General features: G+C 35.8%; 1 long non-coding RNA gene across 1 annotated transcript; it reads right to left on the reverse strand.

Moving 5' to 3' along the window:
• Positions 1 to 3864: 3864 nt before the first annotated feature.
• On the reverse strand, positions 3865 to 11624 carry LOC145765707 (uncharacterized). The gene is made up of 5 exons (XR_014288607.1): positions 11439 to 11624; positions 10288 to 10427; positions 5461 to 5591; positions 4198 to 4289; positions 3865 to 4079 (listed from the first exon to the last, which is right to left on the reverse strand). It is a non-coding gene; the product is annotated as an uncharacterized LOC145765707 (long non-coding RNA).
• Positions 11625 to 21526: the final 9902 nt, after the last annotated feature.

A 21526-nucleotide genomic window follows, 5' to 3' on the forward strand; every position in this document is an offset into this window, starting at 1 on the left:
AAAATAGATTTAAGTGCCAGGATAATCACTGACCAAGAATACCTCAACGCAATACAACAAAGAGAAATAATCCAAAAAACAAAAAAAACGGAAGGTACCGAAATCCACTGCACGCCCACAGAAATCTACTGTAGGCCCACAAGATATCCAGGAAAATGTGAAATGCTTTTGGAGGGCGATTTCACCTCCAACACCCGAGTCGGAGATAATTATGCGGTGGTACGCTTGCATATACACAAGCACAAAACAAAAAACCTCACTTTTTCTTGGACGAGGCCTGCGGCGATTTTTACAAGACGAGGAAGGTCCAGTTGCCAGCTTAGAAATCGACTGCTGCTTGAAGATGCAGCCAAAGGAGGAAGGTGTCTACGAAAGCATCCCTCCTCACCTTGAAAAAGACATCGAAGTATTCCCATGCTCCGACATCATTTCAAAAGCGGAGGTAGAAAGTAGTATAAGATGTAGGATACAAGTTGTAAATGTATTAACCCTCGGTATTAACCTGCCACAAGCACATTTGCTTTTATATAGTTATGAATATGAATGGACTTGTAAATGTAATAACCCTAAGTAGTGACGCACATTTGATTTTATGTGAGAAAGGTGAATCGCAAAGTGCAAAGTCCGAATTACGTGAAGCGACATAATTGTGTAACCGAGTTCGCTTTTCTCACGATAGGATACTGATAAAAAGGCATTATGAAATAATGAATTGAAAAATGAATCTTTCCTAGCAAAAACATAAGATGCAATCAACAGACATACGTCATCCAAGCATCAAAAAGTGGTAACGCTAAGTGGTGACGCTATATCAAATGTAGTGGCGCTAAATGGTGACGGTTAACTCCGCACTAATTTTCTAAATTATAAAACAAAAATGTCTTATCACGAGCCTAAAAGAATGCATAGGTTACATAAGATTCACTTACATAACCTACACAGAATTACATTGCTAAATCTGATTGTAACCATTTTTTTTGCAAACCTTCATTAGGCTACATCATTTTTTTATACCGTAATATGGGGTAACTTTGGTCCACTTTTTTTGTTTCTTGAATGCTATCACAGAATACTTAATCTTTAAGAAGTGGAATTTTATTCCAAAACATGGGCTTATGAACTGACACAAGCGCTACATAATTTGATACTGAAAATTCAACGTAACAAAGGAGTTTTTTAAAAATAACTTTGGCCATGTATATAAATTGCCTTGAATGTCAATGTTAAACCGCCTTAGGGTAACCATTGGCCACCATCCAAGTTTTAAAAAAGTGTTTAAAGACTGCTAGGTCTCTGATAATCACACCGGTGCGACATAACGAAGCGTAAAATGCTTTTTTTTCAAAAACAATACAATTTGAAGACACAATAAAAGGTTAAGATACCAGCATACCCGGATGACACACTCTAATCCTCAAACACTTCGAAAATATTAGTACGGGAGTGAGAAGGTTGGTTACTGAGATCCCACTCAGGGTCAGATCCGGAATCAGATAATTCTTCCTCAATGGTTTCATCATCGTAGTCGGTCTCGGCTTGCCCTAAAACGAAATCCTGCCGTTCATCTGCATTTGGAGGCTCCACCTCTACAGCTTCGGCAACAGAACCATTTGTGTCCAGGAGCTCCTGCCGTTCATCTGCGTTTGGAGGCTCCATTCCGCCTTCCTCTGCATCAGAATCACTTGTGTCCTGCTCGTCAACAGGCCCACGAACGCATTTCCCTGGCTCAACAGTCAACAGACGCTTTTTCGCGGAGCTGTTTCCTATAGGCTACCTTGTTCCACACCGCCATTGTTGAAGATGGGAGAGAAGCACTTCTGACACTAATATGTTTAAAAAGGTTTTAAATTTACACAAACATCCTTTGTACCGCATTAAACATATATTTGACCACTGGCCAAAGTTACCCCAAAATGATGTGATTTAGTGGGGGAACTTTGGCCACCCCATAGATTGCTTTTTAATGTAACACAATCATAATATTGCTTATATATTATCAATAACACTTCTTTTAGGATGAGAAAAATGCAAAAAATAACTTACCACACTGACTCAGTTTCACTGCAGAAGTGAAAGTAGACAGCTCAGAAATTTGGCTTCAAATTTCTAACCTTTTTCTGATGGAATTAGTCAGCAGCAGATATCGCAAAAACAAAGTTAACAGCTAGAAATACGTTATGATATGATGTATAATCAGAAACAAAAGGTTATAATTGTCTAAGTTGGAAGAAAAACTGGAGTTGTGCAAAAAACAAAAAATTCAGATGTGGACCAAAGTTACCCCATATTACGGTACGCTTTACCAGGGAAACAACCTACAGTATGTTTGCGGTTATTTAACGTTACAGGATACCTTTGTGTCATCGCTTTTGTTTCATGATGCTGCGCATTGAATGTATTAATTGCGAAATCGTTTTAATTTCGTAGATATATCATCAACATCAACCGGTCATGCCACTGCTGGCAGATGGCCTCCACATATGTTTCCACACCATTCTGTCTTTTGCTGTTCTCATCCAGGTGATGCCAATCTTTTCTTCTATGGCATCTCGCCATCTTCTTTTTGGTCTCCCTCTAGTTCTTCTTGTATATCTTCGTGTCCATTCTGTGGTTGCCACTTTAGGTTTGTTGTTGTTTCTATAACATCTTTAATACAAGTTTTGTTTCTGATGACTTCATTTCTAATCTTGTCTTTTTTATTTATGTTAAATATTATTCTTTCCATGTTCCTTTGCGCCGCGGCCAGATTTCTTGTTTGTTGTTTTGTGAATGACTATGTTTCTGCTCCGTCTGTTAATGTTGGCAATATAACTGTGTTCATGATTTTGATATATTTTGCGTTGCTATTTCAAATCGTGATGTTCTATATGCCTAGAACCAAAAGATCTACAATTTAAATCAACAACACTACATTAGTTATTTTGTGAGATTGATATTTTTATGTTGGTTGAGCAAGAAACATTATACAAATAACGTTAATAAACCTTTATGATCTTCAAGTATAGGTGTGTTTAGGCATTGTATTGTAATAACAATTATGGCAGTACTTCGAAGCGAAGATAAAAAATAGTTAAAATCACATCATTTACAAGCTATTTATGTAATGTATGTAGTGTAATTGTAATGAAAGAAATTAAAGCAAGGTAATTATGAAAGCCTACGAAATTAAAACGATTTCGCAATTAATACATTCAATGCCCCAGCTAGAAATTTCACGTGTATTACACGTAGATTATACGTACCTTGGGTCGTGTATTATACGTTAATTTTAACGTATAATACACGCATATGTGTCGACACTATTTCACGTGTATTACACGTATATTTGGTGGTGGATTTTACGTGTTTTACACTCGCATTCCACCTAATTTCCGCGTACCTGACAACACTAATACACGTGTTTTCCACGTATATTTGGTGGTGGATTTCACGTGTTTTACACCCGCATTCTACTCAATTTCCGCGTATCTGACTACACTAATACACGTGTTTTCCACGTGTATTTGGTGGTGGATTCCACCCGCATTCTACTCAATTTCCGCGTATCTTACAACACTAATACACGTAGATTCTACGTACCTTTGGTCGTGTATTATACGTTACTTTTAACGTGTAATACACGTATATGTGTCGACACTATTTCACGTGTATTACACGTATATTTGGTGGTGGATTTTACACCCACATTCTACCTAATTTCCGCATATCTGAATTCAACAATTTAACACCTGTGTATTTGTTATCTATAAAACTTATGCGTATTGTGTCACTGTGCCATTATTTTTATCAATTGCAGTATAGATCGTCCTTGTTAATAACTGCAACTATCTACGTATTCAACTTCAAAAACTACATATCAAAGAACATTTATTTATAATGCGAAAACTACTCAAGTATTAGTGTTTGTGAGTGAGGCCGTGATGGTAATGTCGTCGGCGTAGAGACGAGCCAGCCTACACGAGGTTGGAATGTCAGGTCAGCAGGACCAGGTCTTGCTGCAAGTTGGCTCACTTCCCCCCGTCCGGCTCGCAGAGTTGGTCCTGTTCCGACATGATTTTCTTTTTATTTTTCTTGTGTTTCTGAAAAAACAAGAACAGTGCAAACAGTGTACTCGGGAAGATAACAATGCGTTAATCAAATAAATAAATAGGCGTAAATGACAACTCCTTAATCGCTGATAAACGTTGTTATCCTTACCTGTGTAGACCCTTTGGGAATTAAAAAAAAATCTGTGATTGCACCAAAAAGTTCGGATAGTTTTCCGTCTTTGTTGAGTGTAAGCCAATATTCTGAAAAAGAAAAGGTATTCATTAATCTTTCTTTTTATCATTAATAACATTAAGCAAAGATATTTAGGCAAAGTATGTTTATGATGTACCGTGCCGAAAAAATAAAAGAATAAATGAATTTGATATACTTTGGTGTATTACAATACATCTCTTTAGCTATTTAGCAGTAGTTGTATTACAACCAAAAAATATAACATAAAATAACGAGCGCTTACAATAAGATGTCAACAGCTAAAGGTTGACACTCTACAGATTCGAAATTTGGTTTGGATTTTAGAAATAGCTTCAAAATCTAAACAAAAAACGTAAAGTTTACAGTAAATTTCAATTACAACGAACATGTTTTCTGTGTAGTATCTAGCATTAAAAAATCGGCCTGGTACTATTGGGAGAATCCATTTCGGAGACAGCCTTCTTCGGAGATTTCTAAAATCCCAGAGGGGCATATGTATATTGAAAGGAATTAGCTTATAATAGAGGTTATGTACCATAATGTCTCAGCGAGAAAAAAAACAGTTGTTAAACGGGGTTTCATGATTAATAATTAGAGGTTAAAAGAACAAAGTCTCAGCGAAAAAAAAGCAATCCGGACAGAAATAAGTCCAACACTGACTGCAAAGAGCAGTGTTCTATAATATTATATATAAGACAGCCGTGCTAGTCTATGACATTTCAAGTGATCAACGTAGGTACTAGGTAGCACAGTTGAGACTCGCTGGTAGAGAGACGCAAAACCAATTAATGCTTAAGCACAGCTATATGGTCGAACAATGGGTGTACTGTGAGATTGTACTGTACATGTGCTGTCACGGAATTGTTCTTAGAGTCTCTCCCTCAGCCAGTATCAACTGTGCTACATACGTTGATCACTCTCTACATATATGGAACTGTGTAGCTTAAAATTTTTGGGTAATAACACAATACAGGTTTGAACAATACTTATAGATTTACAATCACTAAAGTTAGATCGCAACAGTCTGTTTCCCCCTATGAGGGTTCGTCGGGAGGTATTTACTGACGAACCCTAACAGGGGGAACAGATATGATATGTTGATATCTTAGTTTAGTGACTGTTAATCCATAAATATAGATTTATAGAACTACATTAAATTTATAATCTCATAAATAAATTTTTCTAAACTACTTTAACAATTGTGTATTATCAACCTACCCAATCAGGAGAACTTAGGACTTCTACTCTTCTCTTTGTACGTTTTCTGATGATCTGATCCTCTTTTTCCAAGTTCAAAGTGTAGGCCTATTCTTCTTTCTCCGACATAGCTAAAGCAATTTTATAGTCATCTGAAATATAAACATTTAGGTTAAACTAAATAATATAGGTTATCAATAGGGCCATTTTTATTTTGACCTAAAAAAAATTTTTTGACTTTATTTTTATCAAATTTTGACCTTATTTTGACCTAACGAAATTTGTAGAGGCCACAGTTCTTCCTTGAATTGATACCAGTTACCCAAACATAACATTTTGTCGATTTCAGACCCGAACGTGTTCAATAAAAGGGACTTGTTCAAAAAAATTGCCTTGATTGCAATGCTAGTTGTCGCTCCAATCCAGCTTGATAGCGTTTACTTTTCCTGTCGCTTTCAACAAAATACTTTTTATCTCAATTCACTATAAACTCGCAAAAATTCACCTTAAATCACCCCCGGGAGTTGCATTAAATTCACCAGGAAAATCTCAACAAATCTGTTTAACTTTTCCCGATTTAGCTTGCTTAGGCATTTTTGTATTACAAAATGTCAGTAAGCTATTTCTAAAATCCAAACTGTTGATCTTCGAAAAGACCACGTTTGTCGAAAAAGCGTGTTTTATAAGAACTATTTAAATACGTAATAATGAATAACTTAAACAATGGAAAATTTGTGATAAAAGTTAGTGTTGATCTAAGAGGGCATTGTGACATATTTCCTGTTTTTATGGGTTAATATGGCTTAATTGTGTCGCAGTTCCTGATTAACAATGCTTCTACGAGGATTTTGACAAAAATTACTCTCAAGAAACACAAAAAAGTTTGTCAAAAGCCATAATTTGACAAACTTTGACTTTATTGTCAATTTTGAGCCATAAACTTGTTAGAAACAGTCCCCTAGGTGCTTAAAACAACTTTATTCTTTGATTCGTGGATAGACGAGGTCCTTAAAAAATTCTGACTATTGACTTTTGCAGGCCCTTGTTATCAATAACAATGATCTACACGATTTTGCTCTATGAACTTTGAAAACTGATTAAGAGTAATTTTGGGGTGCTGAATCTGACCTCAAATTTATCCTATCACGTCAGGTTTGTGAGATGTGGTAACAGCAAATTGTTACTTTTGTCAAAAGTGGAAGATTAGACGTTGCGTTTATTGCACATACACATTGTGCTATATCCACAAAGCCAGGCCATGTGGTGCATAAGTAGCTGAAATACACCCACCAACTATAATTTTGATACCAATTTGTTTTCTAAGCAACATTATTAACAAGGCAGTAATAACAAGCTAAAAGGGAGGCTAAAAGTATAACTGACCCCCTCCCCCGTCAATGCTTTGCATGAAACCACAAAGATTTAAGCAGGCCTATGTCAATGCTTGTCCAGTAACCTTATTTAGGCTGTTTTGGCCGTCTAACACTAACCTTTCGTTATAGCACTGCACATGTTGGTGGTAAACGCAACGCCAAATCTTCTACTTTTGACAAAAGGGTCATTCCATGCCAAATGAGCAAATGGGTTACACCACATGTCATAGATTTTTTTGAAATTTGGCATACTTGTAGATGTCAAAGAAATATGAAGAATACAAAAAAAAATTTTGAAAAAGTTTTAATATTAGCAGAGTTATGGTCATTAGTAAAATCACCATTTTTGCCTGTTCCGCTTCAGTGATGTTGTCCAATTTCCTATAGTATTTCTAATTTCTTAACCTATGATCAAACAAAATGGCTGAAAATTGCTAGACAGACATTTTAAGATCCAAGGAAACCAAAAATGTAAATTAAAAAGTTGACAGAGAACTTCTTGATATGATTATAAAGGTTTCAACTTGCTACATGCATTTTTCGGAGGCCAAACTTTGAGGGCCTATAAAAAAATGGGTATAAAAATTAAGAACTGAAATTCACATGTATTGGACTTATACCAATACTCTTTCATGTCAAATAAAAAAATTGAATTAATTTTGATAACTACTATGATAAAAGCTAGATTTTCTGACTTGCAAATTTTGACCTTTTTTACACTCATTGTTCAAGATTTTTGTCTATGACATCACAATTTACATTATTGCTTGTGGATGACATCACAATGTACATATTGTTTGTCATAATGCAGCTCATGAATGAATTGAATACTGGTAATACACTAAGGTTTAACGTTGTAGGCCATGCACTATAGTAGTTATCATATTATTAGTACTACATTAGTTTTACAATAACACAATTGTTATGGATTCATCACAGCATTATGACATTGGAAAAAAATAAGGTATTGTACCATAAAAATTCACTTTGCTAGAAGCATTGGGTTTTTGGACATTGGTGGACTTGCAGAAACAGATGAACATGTTTATTATGAACCTTGACATTTCTCTGCTTCAAGCAGGTAGACGGGCTTTGAACACTTGAACAGTGGGAAAAGTATCTTTTCTGGTTGCAAGATCTGTGGAGCATGTCAGGAATAATACATTGCTAATATCATTCTTTATTACAAAATACATGGAAAATCAGCAGAGCCCTATTGGCATATGCATTTCGCTCTAACTTTAGAGCATCTTTAGTGCCTAAAAAACAAACATAAGAAAGCAAAACCTAAAAACTGTCACTAAATAAATAAATAAATGAATCTGCGGTAGCCTAAGATACTGACCAAGACTAACTGCCAAAACTAACTGGTAGAATACTGCGTAAATATTAACTGGCTGCGTAAAATATTTATAGGCAAATTTAAACTATATTTAAACTAAACTACACGAACCTAACTACTATGACAAAATAATGATTACGGGATATATGTTGCCTCCTGCAAACTCTGCTCGGAACAATATGTTGGCCAAACCTCCAATCGCTTTTCTACCAGGTGGTCCGGCCATAGGTCTGCATGGAACACTTTTGACACCAGTCCGGGGGGTGATAAGGCGGCATTACTCAAACATTACGCCTCCTGCCACTCTTTGTACATAAACACAAAACCATCTATTGCAGACTGTTTCACAGTAACATTTGTTGAAAAGCCACCCGTTGCAGATTTGGACATGTGCGAAGATAAATGGGCATCACTAATCAAATCTTCGATTAACATTAAGAGAATGATTTTGCCTCTTGTTAAGTAGAGGTTTTTGATCGCTGGTCCTGCTTTTCCAGCTTCATTTTATTGTGAATTTATCGCTGCGCTATCTTATTGATTTGCACTTAACACTTAGGTCATGGACCCATTGATTTTGCTATGTTCTATCACTTAGTTTTATTTTGACATGCTATCTTCACACAGTTTCATTTTGTACGTATTGCTTTAGCCATTCGACTCTCATCAACCTTGGTTTGTTTTTGTGCATTGTCATCATTATTTTGTCATAGTAGTTAGGTTCGTGTAGTTTAGTTTAAATATAGTTTAAATTTGCCTATAAATATTTTACGCAGCCAGTTAATATTTACGCAGTATTCTACCAGTTAGTTTTGGCAGTTAGTCTTGGTCAGTATCTTAGGCTACCGCAGATTCATTTACTTATTTATTTAGTGACAGTTTTTAGGTTTTGCTTTCTTATGTTTGTTTTTTAGGCACTAAAGATGCTCTAAAGTTAGAGCGAAATGCATATGCCAATAGGGCTCTGCTGATTTTCCATGTATTTTGTAATAAAGAATGATTAATTGATACTTGATGGAGAATCGCTGGCCCGCTGCTTCTTAGTCAGGAGATCCCCTAGCATATCCTTAATGGAAATCAATATATACATTGCTAATAGGACAACCTAAAATTGAAATCACAGTTAAAAGAGTAATTAACTCAATAACTCTACAAGTTACCACTACTATGGTGCATGGCCTACTGAACTAAACCTTAGTGTATTACCAGTATTCAATTCATTCATGAGCTACATAACAATTGTCATGACAAACAATATGTAAATTGTGATGTCATCAACAAGCAATAATGTAAATTGTGATGTCATAGACAAAAATCTTAAACAATGAGTGTAAAAAAGGTCAAAATTTGCAAGTCAGAAAATCTAACTTTTATCATAGTAGTTATCAAAATTAATTCAATTTTTTTATTTGACATGAAAGTGTATTGGTATAAGTATAAAACTTGTGAATTTCAGTTCTTAATTTTTATACCCATTTTTTTTATAGGCCCCCAAAGTTTGGCCTCCGAAAAATGCATGTAGCAAGTTGAAACCTTTATAATCATATCAAGAAGTTCTCTGTCAACTTTTTAATTTACATTTTTGGATTCCTTGGATCTTAAAATGTCTGTTTAGCAATTTTCAGCCATATTGTATGATCGTAGGATAAGAAATTAGAAATATGACAAGAAATTGGACAAAATCACTGAAGTGGAACAGGCAAAAATGGTGATTTTTCCAATGCCCATAACTCCACCGATGTTTGAAATTTTTCAAAAAGTTTTTTTGCATTCTTTATATTTCTTCGACATCTACAAGTATGCCAAATTTTAATAAAATCTATGACATGTGGTGTAATTTTTCCAAAAAATTTGCTCATTTGGCATGGAATGACCCAAAAGTAACAATTTGTTGTATCATATCTCACAAACCTGAGGTGATAGGATAAATCTGAGGTCAGATTCGGATTCAGCACCCCAAAGTTACTCTAAATCAGTTTTCAAAGTTCATGGAACAAAAAAAATTTTTTTTGTAGACCAGTGTAATTCACTTCATGCAAAAGTTATCAATACTTGTCATAAAGAAATTGACTACAAAATGCTCTTCTTGCCATAAACATAAAATTTGTAGCAATATAAAAATAAAGTATTTCTTACCATTACAACCAAGGACTCTTATTGCATATATATATAATACAATGTACAATTGTACATTTTGCCTTATCCACAATTGAGCATTTTTTAACATGATTGCTTGCTCCAAATGGTGGCCAATAACATTGACCTAAGTTGGTAGTCTGCAAAGTAAATAGGAATAGCAGTATGCCATTTATAAACCGGGTTAAGCAAATTGGATGCAACCTAATTCGTACCGTCAGTTCGTACCTTGTAAAGATCGAGAGAAAAAATTAAAAAAAGCCGAAGTTGCTGATCGCAGTTTCCACAAACATTTTAAAATTTTCCGGCTGGAAAGATCGAGATAAAAATAGCATGAAGCCGAAGTTTCCGCAAACAAACAAACTGAAAAGATCGAGAGAAAAAATTAAAAAAAGCCGAAGTCGCTGATTGGAGTTTCCGCAAACAAACTGAAAAGAACGAGAAAAAAAATTGAACTAAGCCGAAGTCGCTGATCGCAGTTTCCGTTTTTCCGCAAACATTTTAAAATTTCCGGTAATGATCCTAAGAGTTTGCCGAAGTCGCTGATTGCAGTTTCCGCAAACAAACAAAAACTTTTAGGATCATTATCGGAAATTTTAAAATGTTTGCGGAAACTCCGATTAACCCTAACCCTTTTAAAATGTTAGCGGAAACTGCGATCAGCGACTCCGCAAACTCTTAGGATTATTACCGGAAATTTTAAAATGTTTGCGGAAACTGCGATCAGCGACTTCGGCAAACTCTTAAAATCATTGCCGGAAATTTTAAAATGTTAGCGGAAATTGCAGAAAAACGGAAACTGCAATCAGAGACTTTGGCTTTGTTCAATTTTTTTCTCTCGATCTTTTCAGTTTGTTTGTTTGCGGAAACTCCTAACAGCGACTTCGGCTTTTTTTAATTTTTTTTTTGATCTTTTCAAGGTAGGCTACGAACTGACGGTACGAATTGTTTATGGTACAAATTAGGTTGCACCCAAGCAAATTGGGTATATTGTAGCCTACTGGCTTAAAAATGCACAAGATCATTAGATCAACACCTGTCAAAAGGTAGAATTGGTTTTACTATGTAGTTGAACAAAGACACAAAACTGTATAAAGTCATTTTTTAAACAATTCACCAATGTCGTCAATGAACTTAATAATGGTGCTCACCTCTTCTATAACTGTCCATGAACTTGGTACAACTTGAACAGTATTTTCCCTTGTAAATTCAACAACTGTATATTTTGCCATTTCCTGACACTGAGCGATTACGGTTTTGGTTACTGATACCTTGAATTTCATTTGTGTGCTCACTGTGCTGCTGTTTCTGTTAATCAAAACGCCGTTTGGCTTTACATGCACATTTGTTTGCTATCCACCTTTTTTGGTAAAGTCTACACTTTTCATTACGATTATCCATTACAAGAGTAAAAGTATTTCTAAATTAAACAGATTAAAAAAAGTTTTTCAACAATTTTCAACTATCAATTACGTCTTGGCCTCATAGAATTGAGACATTTTGGTGCAAGTCCCTTAGGTGTGGTTCTTTGGCAGCCACATTATGGTATGAGGTCTTTTTGGTGCAAAATCTGGGTAGGAAGTGTCACAAGTATGTGATAAGGCCAAACTGAGATGTTGGTCTGTCAGCAATGGCTTAAAACAGTCCTTACGGTACATGATATATGAGTACAAGGTACGCTAGCTATTCTGGTGACATACTGATATAGGCTTTTAGTCGATATTGACCTCTTGCAGGCATGGCCTCATCACACTCTGGAGTAAATTATACTAAAATGTGCAGGCAGGGCATACCATGCCATTCGTTGTTACGCCCTACCATGACATGCCCTGCCTACACATTTGGTACAACCCGAGCAGACAGTAGCCAAGCACCACGTTGAACTGTTAGTTTACACAAAACATATTATTACTCGGAAATATCTATGGTACCGTACATCTCCAGATCACCAGCGATGTAGATTCAACATTTTATTTAAGATGGAGCTTTACAATACTACTAAGGTGAATCACATTACTAACCACGCTGTGAACCAGAAAAACTTTTGAATTTACGATAATCCTTATCTCAATTCTCAATCAAGATTTATACCAAACATTAGTGAGAACATTCTTATTTCTTAATCTTAATTTCTTCCCTTTCACTTCAGTACTGTACATACTGTACAAGCAAGTTGAACCAACTAATCAGGATTGCCAGATCCAAAATAATTCTGTAGCCGAACTGTTATCACAAAATCACCAAAACGCAGGGAAAAATCGCCAAAATTACACATTACAATGAGTTCAAGTCTTTTGGTTGAATGTTTAACTCAGTCCCTCAACTGATGAAAAAAAAACTTTCGACTCCGAAACAAAAACTACGGAAATTAATTCTCTTGTCAGTTGTTAAATATATTTGTACCGGTTTATATTTGTACGGTACCGTATACTATTTTTCGCAGCAGACAAAATAAAAGGTTTCTCTCTCTCTCTCTCTCTATTTTTCGCAACAGACAAAGTAAGCTGTTTCTCGCTCTCTCTCTGGAACAGATGAGTCAACGTCATAATTTTAATCTAGCCTGGAGTCTAGGCAGTTCTACTTTCAATTTTCCTGGACATTCAAGCACGTTCTAACATATTTATTAATCGCCAAAAGCAATTAATTTAGCCAAATCGGTTCTCAATATTCCCCAAAAAAAGAGCCAAATCGAACTAACTTGAAGCTAAACGTCTTCAAAAATCGCCAGATTTCTGGAGTTTAACGATAAATTGGCCAATATGGCAGCTCTGTAACAGATAACACATTCCTTGTTACTCAATCTTTCCCGCGTTTCTTTTTTATCCAAAACTTCATATCTGGTAAACTGGCTGAAGTGAAAGACATTATTTTGGAGGGCAGTCAGGGGACATATGTTACATTTTTCAAGATTTCCACCCTATGAAGTTGTACCATATCTCTATGAGTTGCAAAGACCCAGATTAGATTTTTGAATATTTATGGTTTAACTTATAACTTCTACAAATAAAAGAAATCCTCAACAAGTTTTAGGAACAGACATTTTTTTACTGTTTAATTGTAATTGTTTCATATCAGTAAGCGAGACCACTTAAACTTTCCTTAAAAACTATCGTTAAAGGATCACTTTAATTTGCGACTATAAAAGTCATGAAGTTTTCTTTTCACATAACGTAATAAAAACGTGTAATAGACATCTACAAAAAACACATAATCTACATCACAAAAATGCAGAAGAGCGGGGTAGACCCCCTCTACTTGTGTGTATAATTCCTGCTGTTTTGTATACCGTTCTTGGAGGCTAGTTTTACTTAACATAGATTAAAAATTCCCCAAATGAACGAAAGAGTTTTAACACGTTTAATATACGTGGAAAACACGTGCTAATTTTCAACAAATGTAAACGTGCAATACACGTGGAAACAACATGTATTCAACATACAAAAAATTCTGATAAAACATCCTTCTGCTTGGGTGAAGATATTTTTTCTGTTTTGTATGCCGTCTTTTCGGCGTGGTTTCACCTTATATACCTTAAAAATTGGTCAAATAACCATAAGATGTTGAACACGTATAATACACGTGGGGAACACGTGTTATTTTTACAAGAATTTTATTCACAAAAAAATTGCTGATAAAACTTCTTGAATCAGATGTACACACTAGTCATAGTGAATGATAGCGAAAATATGTCTCTAAAATAATGTTTTTTAAACAAGTGAATTTTAGTTGGTGTACAAAGACTCCTTAATAACACCTGAATTCTACCTAAGATACCATGCTACCTAAAATCAACCAAAAATCAACGTGTAATATACGTAGCTTTCTAGCTGGGGCGCAGCATCATGAAACAAAAGCGATGACACAAAGGTATCCTGTAACGTTAAATAACCGCAAACATACTGTAGGTTGTTTCCCTGGTAAAGCGTATAAAAAAATGATGTAATGAAGGTTTGCAAAAAAAATGGTTACAATCAGATTTAGCAATGTAATTCTGTGTAAGTTATGTAAGTGAATCTTATGTAACTTATGCATTCTTTTAGGCTCGTGATAAGACATTTTTGTTTTATAATTTAGAAAATTAGTGCGGAGTTAACCGTCACCATTTAGCGTTACTACATTTGATATAGCGTCACCACTTAGCGTTACCACTTTTTGATGCTTGGATGACGTATGTCTGTTGATTGCATCTTATGTTTTTGCTAGGAAAGATTCATTTTTCAATTCATTATTTCATAATGCCTTTTTATCAGTATCCTATCGTGAGAAAAGCGAACTCGGTTACACAATTATGTCGCTTCACGTAATTCGGACTTTGCGATTCACCTTTCTCACATAAAATCAAATGTGCGTCACTACTTAGGGTTATTACATTTACAAGTCCATTCATAACTATATAAAAGCAAATGTGCTTGTGGCAGGTTAATACCGAGGGTTAATACATTTACAACTTGTATCCTACATCTTATACTACTGCAGAAGCACTGCGTGGGGATCGTTGGGCAGTTTCGAACATTGCTCAAATCAAAGCCTGCTATTCAGAGATGCAAAATCAGGACAGGGAAGAACTTTACAAGCAGTTCAAAAGTGAATTTGTGCAGTAAATATGAATACAGCTGAGTAACCAATGAATGGTGCAGCTGAGGTTACACCATTCATTGGTTACTCAGCTGTTACAAATTCTACATAAAAAAAATTTCTGAAATTTAATAGTCCTCAAGGGGTTCATAAATAAAATTTTTTAAGGCACTTCTAAATAAATTTTTTGGTAGCCAATTCTAATTTTTTTATCCATTGTTGATTTATCAAGTGTTCTTATTCTTTCAATTTCAATTCGTGAATTGGTTAGCGCGTCACTTCTGGAACGAAGAAGCTTCAAGACTAAGCGGCGCTGGTTCGACTCTCGAGGTGTGCGCTTGAGCAACGCACGTTAAGGACTGCTCTCCATTTAGCGGCATCTAATGGATGGAATAGTTCCCCGGCAACAAGACTTCAACAATCGGAAACTTCACTCTGTCAATCTCGGTGACCGGGCCTGCGTCAGTGATTCAAAGCCTCTACAAGTATGCGAAACTGCCAGGATTAAGCTCTGCAAGAAGCTTTCCCAGTCCGAGGATAAAGATTCAATCAAATCAGATCAAGCGGCGCTGGTTCGACTTTTATGGTTGGTTTAAAACCATCCAATCAGCAGGTTTTTATTTGCGCCCATTGCGATATCATGCAATATATACAGTGCGATCACAGATGCGATACAACAGACGATAGGAGGCGGCGAAAAGGAACCAACTAATCTTCTTAGTACGGTAGCCTGCCGGTATTCAACTTGCGTAGGCTACTTGATGTCTGCCTGCTGATTCACTGAAGTAGCCAGTCTGTAAGGAAAAAGAATGACGTAAAATGTTCAGGAGAGCAATTTTCCTTTATCCATTTAATGAAATACCAATTCAACAAGGAGTATTAATTCAATGAAATACCAATACCCTGGTCTGGGGAAAGTGCCTGTCTTTGGGGTGTGCAAACCGTGCGATTGTACAGGGCCCGTAATTTACTCAGAAAATGCAGAAAACATAAAGACAGTTTCATACCCAAATTTTTGTTGAACATGCTCTCAAAATGCACCAAATTCAAAGTAATTTTTCAAAATTTTCTGCGGGAGGCCCCCAAGATCCCTGCCACTGGGGATCGTCTTTGGCAAACACGCCGTCAGGCTTCGCCCGCCGGCCCTCAAACCTCCCTCCCCTTTCAAAATACCCAGCTACGCTACTGAATTGGATGATTTGGATAATTGTCATTGGGGCCCGCAAAGCATATTCCGCACAGGGCCCGAAATACCCTAAGACCAGCACTGCTGGGGTCACAGGAAGAGAGTTCCGACGTCCCTACGCCCTGTGAGCCGTTATTCATTCATTCGATTGTGCAATAGGTGATGTAAACCTATTTAAGTGGTTTTCGCGCAATGATATTCCGCGTGCGCATATCTGTAATAAGCGTCACGCATTAATATATTTAAGTGAAAATGAGGGTAGTGTGTCTTTAATTACCTGCTTAAAAACGCGAACCGGAAATGACGTAATTTTTTGGGAATACATACCCAAGATGTTAGGCTAGCTACAGGATAAAAATTAATTGAAATGTGCAAGAATTATTTAAGCTACATTAAAGTTTCTTCAAAACCTCCGCGCATTTGTCGGTTTACCTACTTTAAAATTCGCCTGGGTGATCAGGACAAATCATGGGCTCCACACATGCTGCATGTAAAGCTTGTGTGGAAAACCTAAGACGATAGATCAATGGAAATCCTAAATTCACTCACAACATTCATAAAAATCATGCAAGCGAAAGTTTGTCCAGAGTTACGTTTCCCAAATGTGCATGTGAATTTCCTTTTTTCTGTAGAATTGAACCTATTTTTAAGTGTCTATTCTATTCAATTTCTTCAATTTTATTTTTCTTTGCTGGCGCAAACATAATAGCGAATGACATTACTAACACACAACTGTAGCAGTGTAGCACCAACAAAAGGAATAGATGGCAAAACCAAAAGATTTAAAATATGTATTGGGGATTTGCAAAGCCACCAAACCTACTTCTTAATATGAAAAAAATAACCATGTAGCCTACTCTTGTAAAAAAAATGATGTTGAACGTTTAGTGTTAGCAGATAAACTTTGAAGAATTGGGTTCAAGTTACCACACTTCAATAAAATAAAAAAATAAAACAGGTCTTGAAATACCTCAATGTTTTGATTAATATTATGTTTGTATCGCTTGTGTAGACTTTAGACTTTATCGTGATGAATTTAGACTTTATCACAGTCTTTGTTGACAAAAAAGAGTTCAAATTCTATGAAACGCCATAGTCTACCAATATAGATCAGGAGTCAATTTTAGCAATTTTTACCAAAACAGCATTCAGATATCATAAAATTCTGATGTGACACAAAAAATCTGACACAAAAATCTGAACCCAAAATATACTCTAGAACAGTGCTTTTCAACCTTTTTGAGAACCATCCGCACACATTTTTTCGCAAAAATTTCATCCGCACAAACCAACCGAAAATTATACCACAAAAATAAAGTAAAGAGACTTAACACTTTTTTATTAAATTGTCCAACAAGTAGGCTACCGGTTTATCAATGACTCGGTTGCTGCTGAATATTTCTGGCAATTTCAGACCAGTTAGGCACAACTTCTTGCCCCAAAGCTCTCAGCATTAGGCCATCAAGTGTCTCATCAAGAAGACAACTCCTTTTCCTCGTTTTGATGTCAACTAGTGCACTAGTTGGACATGCAAAAAACGTGACATTAAAAAATTAAAAAGTTTTGAAATGTGGTGTCACAGAAGACTATTACGCATCAGCTGGATGGAAGGAAAAACAAATGAATTTGTTTCCAAACAAATAGACGATAAATGGAGTCTGATAAACAACATTAACCTCAGAAAATTGAGATATTTCGGACACATAGCAAGAAGCAACTTGTTGGAAAATTCAATGTTGACTGGGATGGTGCAAGGCAAACGAACAAAAGGACAACAAAAATGAAATATTTTGACAATATCAAGCAAATTACAGGAATAAAAAGCATCCCGGAAGCACTAATAAAAACAAAAGACAGAACAAAATGGAGGTAGTTCATAAGGGAGATCACAGCTGATCAAACATGATCAATCTGTTGAAGAAGAAGTGCACTAAAGCCCTTTTCGGCCAAATAAGTTGTTTTTTGTTTTGTACAAGAGCTTCTAATGCTTGGATGGCCAGGTCTTTATAAGAACTATCCAGAACTCCTATCCAAAACGCAGCGTGTTTTCCGCGATTGAAAAATACTTGCTGGCAGAAATCGGTTTTGAGAGTATGACCCAAAGGTCGCGGAGGCTCCTGTTCACCAAAGGGCTTCAAAACCCACAGCTTTGTTTGTAATGCATCTGCCTGAAGGCTTGGAAAATAAGATTTAAAACTAAATTACAATGAATAAGTTTATTTGAATTATTTTAAGTCAGAAAAAGTAAAAAATATGCACAATTTTCATCCGCACTCATCCGCACCACATTTGTCATCCGCACTGCAATTTTTTTCATCCGCACAAGTGCGTACCATCCCACAGGTTGAAAAGCACTGCTCTAGAATGACATTTACTATGCTGACACAAAACGTGTGTTGGCTTGTGTTATGATCTAGGCCAGGGGTCACCAACCTTTTTTGCATGCGGGCCACTTTGGCACTTAGGAGAGCTGTGGCGGGCCGTACTAATAAAATTTTAGGTAGGTTGACTCTTATGCTAGAAAAGAACGCATTTCGTACCCAGTATCCAACCACAGTCTCTATATTACTAGTCTGGAAGGCTAACGAAAAAGGCAGTTGTCGTCGCTCGTGAAACAGCGCTCCTAGTGGTGGTAGAGTATATTATGAAAGCAAAGCACCAAAGGTATGCAAATACAGGCATATTGTCTACTATCAATGGTGAAATTGTGAAAGAGATTGTGGTTGCAGACTTGTTTTTAACTAATGTAGAATGTTTAGGATGTTAGTTCCAGTGTTTATCTAGAAAAATTCGTTTGGTTAACTTTTCTGAGGCTTAGGTTAGCATGACTACAAGTAGTTAAAAGATGATGTGAGTTCAAATTATTAAGCAATTGAATTTTGGCTTCTTCAGCATAAGACCAAAACATAGGTTGTTGAAAGGCTGGTTAGTTGATAAACTTTTCTGCCAGGAATATTAGGCACTGGTTAGTTTAAAGGAAGGCACTTGTTGCCAATGGAAATTGACCTAAGACTGAAGATTAAACAGTAGGCTACTTTTGTCTATTCAAACTCTATAAATATATATGTACACTGTACAGGTTATTTATACTGAAGAATTTTTAAAAGATATTAATTACATTATGTAAATCTAGATAAGGGTAGCCTATAGCCTACTAGACATGTGCAAATTATGATGCACTGGTCAAATCTAAACTTGTCACAATCAACAATTTTGCTGTTCATTAAGAATATGTGAATTACAGTCAAAAAATTTCCCATTCTTGTGGCTAGTTTTCTAGGTTAGGCCCAATAAGTTTATTCTAACTTGCCATTGAATATTTATTGTTTGTCAGTTTACACTACAGACTGCAGATATACTGGCAAAAAACTTGTTTGTTTACTAGCCTACTGATAAAAATATAAAGTTGCATATGTTATCTCCTTTCTTGTTCCTCTTAAGATATTTTGCACCAAAATGAAGAAGTGCATTTGACATGACACATTTGTAGCCTACGGTATATATTATGGGGTTCTTATTCACTACCGTAACTATGGTTGATTTTGAGCCAATTCCACTAAAAATATGCTGGTGGTAATTCTCGTAAGCACTTACATACAGTAAGCAAAATAACTATGTTTGAATTAAACATCGGTGGGCTAAAATATTGGTTACCGGTACGGTACTTACTTTTGAATGCAAACAGCTAGCTTCATACAAAATGAAATACAGTACTTCTATATTTCAGGTATGTCACATTTAGCATGTTACTTGTGGGCCACTCATGATATACAAAACAATTTATATGCTTAATACAAATAGAGAATGTTCATAAATACAGTATATGTTTATTACAAACAGCAATAAGTGTACAGAAAGGTTTTTTATTAAATAGTTTTAAAAAGTCATTAAAATGTTGTCACAGTGTTTGGAGGCTCTTCAAGACATGAGTGAAGAAGAACTTATCGTACAATATTTTTTGATAAGGTATGTTAAACTACACTTATATTTTTGCAGCTTACTGGTTAACAATTCTCTGCAACAGCATTATCTGTTAACCGGGTTATTGTGATTATTCTTGTATTTTTTGTTTTTGTCTTTTTGCATGTATGGTAATTAATATGGACTGATTGGTCTGATGCAAATAAATAGTAATAATAATATTATCAATATCAAATTTGGAAATATAGCCAATGAAATACGTAATTGCAGGTTGAAAAAGTTAGCTTTCAAAAGCATAATATGCAATATACACCATTATGATGACAGTGCTACCTACTTTAGAAGTGCATTAATTCAATAATTCCGTAGCTATATTTACATTTTGAGGTACCGGTAATGAACGTTCTTCTTTGGGTGCCAATTTTGCCTACTATATATAGCAATTGAACGTGACTTATTTTACACAAAACATATGCATTACATTACTGGTATGCTAAAGAACTATGGCATCAAATGGTCACCCAAGTTCGGAGAGATTAATGGCACTTCATGAAGATGATGCATTACTGAATTTATTTGTATTTTACAGTTGAATGAAGATTTGGAAGGTGGAAATTCGCATATGACGGGATATTCCCTTCGAAAAGTGGGGTATTACACCGACATATTGCGCGCAATGAAATTAACAACCTTAATCTGCCTAATGCATATCATGACTATTGTGAAGAAAGCTTATTGCCGGACTTGGACTGTGCAAGGTATACAGCAATCCATACAGAAACCCTCTACGAAGGCGCTTTTAAAGAACTTTTCTAGAACCTTACTATGTTGACGTGTATTGTTTTCGCTGTGATGGTCAGAAATAAAAAAAAACTAAACTTAAGTGCTGTATACGTATGAGGAGTCATATTTTTTGCCACTACAAAAGCTGTGGCGACATTTACACTATATAGTGTAATAATTACCTGAATAGTGTTGCCAGATAAGGAATTCTGGTCTAATTTGAGAAAAGTTTAAAGCTGTTGAAAACAAAAGCCTGAATTTTGTAATTTTTTTTAGTCTTGGGCAAAGATGAAAACGCTAATCTTATTCCTAACTCTAACCCTTACCTTGACCCTTCTTAACTTTAATCCTAACTCTGGCAACACCTGCTTGTAACCACGGCGTTAAGTGTGGAAAAGTAGCCACTTCCAATTGAGTATATGGTGAGGAAAAATATGCAAACACTAATAAAACGTAACTTTAGTATTATAAACATTTCACTATAACATTTAAAATCATAAGACTACATGGAATCGCCAATAATATAAGACTGTATATATTCATTTTTTTGGAAAATTAAACAAAGATAATGAATACCGCTGCAACGCCAACATTGTTAGGCCTATGTGTTTCCGGTGGCTCCAGGTCCCCTGCTGCCATGGGCAAGCATATTAACCCTTGAAAGGGGGGTATCACGGCTGCCACGTCGCTCATTGTTGCCTGGTTTCGGAGGATGTTTGAAGTTCCTTGATTGGGGTAGGATCTCTACACAAACATATAGAAAATCATGTAGTG

The sequence above is a fragment of the Aplidium turbinatum genome, chromosome 2, assembly GCF_918807975.1.
Source record: "Aplidium turbinatum chromosome 2, kaAplTurb1.1, whole genome shotgun sequence".
NCBI lineage: Eukaryota > Metazoa > Chordata > Ascidiacea > Aplousobranchia > Polyclinidae > Aplidium > Aplidium turbinatum.